The following is a 2,500-nucleotide window of genomic DNA, read 5'->3' as shown; positions in this document are numbered from 1 at the left end:
CTTTTTTCGGCTTTTTTGGCGCCAAATTCGACTTTTTCCGCCTTCGCCGCGCGAAGTGCGCAGAGTGTTGGAGAAAACGCTCTTTAGCACCATTTGCAACAAAAAGTGGAAATTAACTTCGCAAAAAACGAAACTTTGCATTTTAAAACGAAAATATTCTTCTAAATTGCGAAAATTTTCATTTAATTTCACTTTTGGCGAACTTTTTTGCAAATTTTCGAATTTTCGCGAAAATTTCGACCCGGACACTTCGGGTGTACAGACACCTCCTCGGGTGTACGCGCAACTTTTCCCGCTCGCGAATCGGCGAATTCAAAATAAATAAATAAGTAAATAAATAAATAAATGAATAAATAAATAAATAATAAATAAATAAATAAATAAATAAATAAAGAATAAATAAATATATAGATATATAAATAATAAATAAATAAATGAATAAATAAATGCAAATGCAGTGAAGAGGGAAACAAGTTAAATGTTCAAATGCACTGAGAGGCAATTGAATTAAGTCGGAATTAAAAAAATGAAATAAATAATTTAATTTAATTTAATTTAATTTAATTTAATTTAATTTTTATTTTAATGTTGCAATTAAATCAAAACTGAGCACCCTCGACTCTTTCCAGAAACCCTAAACCGAAAACCCTAAACCCTAAGCGGCAAAGTCTTCAGACAGCTCTCAGGTGTACAGACACCGCGCAGTTGCACTGCTGCGCAGCAAATCAAACCGCTGCTGCTGCTGCTGCTATTGCTGCTGCTGCTGCTGCTGTTGCTGCTGCCATTGCTGCTGCTGTTGCTGCTGTTGCTGCTGCTGCTGCTGCTGCACGCAGTTGCCCTTTACTATATGTGGCTGTGGGGCCGCAAGTGGTTCCTAAGAGCGTTAGCCTAGTTCTGCGCATTAGGGTTTAGGGTTTAGGGTTTAGGGTTTAGAGGTGGTCAGACTTCGCGGCTTTCGGCTGAACATCTGGCGGGTTTTGCTTTGAGGGTTTGCAGCTGAGAGTTAAGGGTTGGGCTGTACGTACACCTGAGGCTTTGCAGGTTGGGGTGTACGTACACCTCGCGGCAGCAGCAGAATTTGTTTTCTCTGAAAAGAAAGAAAGCAAACTTGCAATTAAAGCTGCAAGTGAATAAATTAGATTAATAAATAAATTAGGGTTTAGAAAATTAACTTTAACTGAAGTCCCGAAACCCTAAACCCTAAAGAGCAAGCCCGCGGTGTTAGGTCCGCGAGGTGTACGTACACCCGAGTTCCCTCGACGAGGCGGCAAAACGCGAATTTGAAAAACCCTAAAATGGAGAGTTTGGATGAAATAAAGAGCCAAAAAGGCCCTTCCTAAACCCTAAACCCTAAACCCTAAACCCTAAACCCTCGCGGGGGGTGAAACAAAAGGCAAAAGAGCCTTTGGCTAAACCCTAAACCCTCGTGAGCGGCTGCTTTGCGGGCTCACTTTACTGTCGTCGGAATGGCGAAAAGCCTGAATTAAATCGACTGGCGAACTTGAAATAAAGAATTAAAGAAATTAAAAACAAATTTAAAAGATTTTGACGGCGGGGAATTCGGCAAAAAGGAGTTTCCGTTTTGCGAGCAGCTGAGGTGTACAGACACCTCGCGCGAGGCGCTGGGGTGTCTGCGGAGCTCGCGCCCGCCAAAAGTCGGAAAACTGCGGAATTTCGGGGGATTTTCGCTGAATTAATTTATTTAAAATGAATTATTTTGTTTTTAATTTCGAATTTAGTTCCATTTGCGCGCATTTGGCTGCGGAGGCCCCGCAGCCGCCGGCGCTGGCCGAAGAGGCCCCCAGTGGCCGCTGCAGCGGCTGCGCCGCTCTTTCTGCGAATCTGCCGGATCTTTTTTGAATTTTGGAGAATTTGTTTGCATTAAATGAATTAATAAGTTCAATAAGTCCTTTAGTTGCTGAATTGGTCCATTTCTTGGCGCTTTCCGGAGCCGCAGCAGCAGCAGCAGCGCCAGCCGCCGCTCCAGTGGTCTTGCGGCGCTGCTGCTGCCGCCGCCGCCTTTGCTGCAGCAGCAGCAGCAGCAGCAGCAGCAGCAGCAGCAGCAGCAGCAGCAGCATTTAAAAAGGAAAATAAAACAAAAAGCAAACAAAGAAAGAAGCCCTCAAAGGCCTTAAATGCAACTGCGGGGCGGCGCGAGGCTCCTGCGGCGCGGGGCGCAGCCGACGGCGGCTGTCGCGCCTAGGGTTTAGGGTTTAGGGTTTAGGGTTTAGGGTTTAGGGTTTAGGGTTTAGGATGCTGCAGGCGAACAAGGCCACGGTCCTCACGGACTTCAACTTGGAAAGTCTTTCTATTCAGTTTCTCGAAATTGATTATTTCCTTTTGGTCTTCAGCAGAGTCACTCGCGTGGCTTCTTTGCTTGCTGGCTTCGCCTCAGCAGCACTCATGCAGGCAGCAGGTAAGCAGCAGCAGCAGCAGCAGCAGCAGCAGCAGCAGCAGCAGCAGCAGCAGCGGCGGCGGCGGCGGCGGCGGCGGGAAGGGG

Source organism: Eimeria necatrix, genomic scaffold (assembly GCF_000499385.1).
Source record: "Eimeria necatrix Houghton genomic scaffold, Enh_scaff674, whole genome shotgun sequence".
Classification (NCBI taxonomy): Eukaryota; Apicomplexa; class Conoidasida; order Eucoccidiorida; family Eimeriidae; genus Eimeria; species Eimeria necatrix.
The sequence above is the reverse complement of the archived record's forward strand: the minus strand, read 5'-3'. Positions refer to the sequence as shown.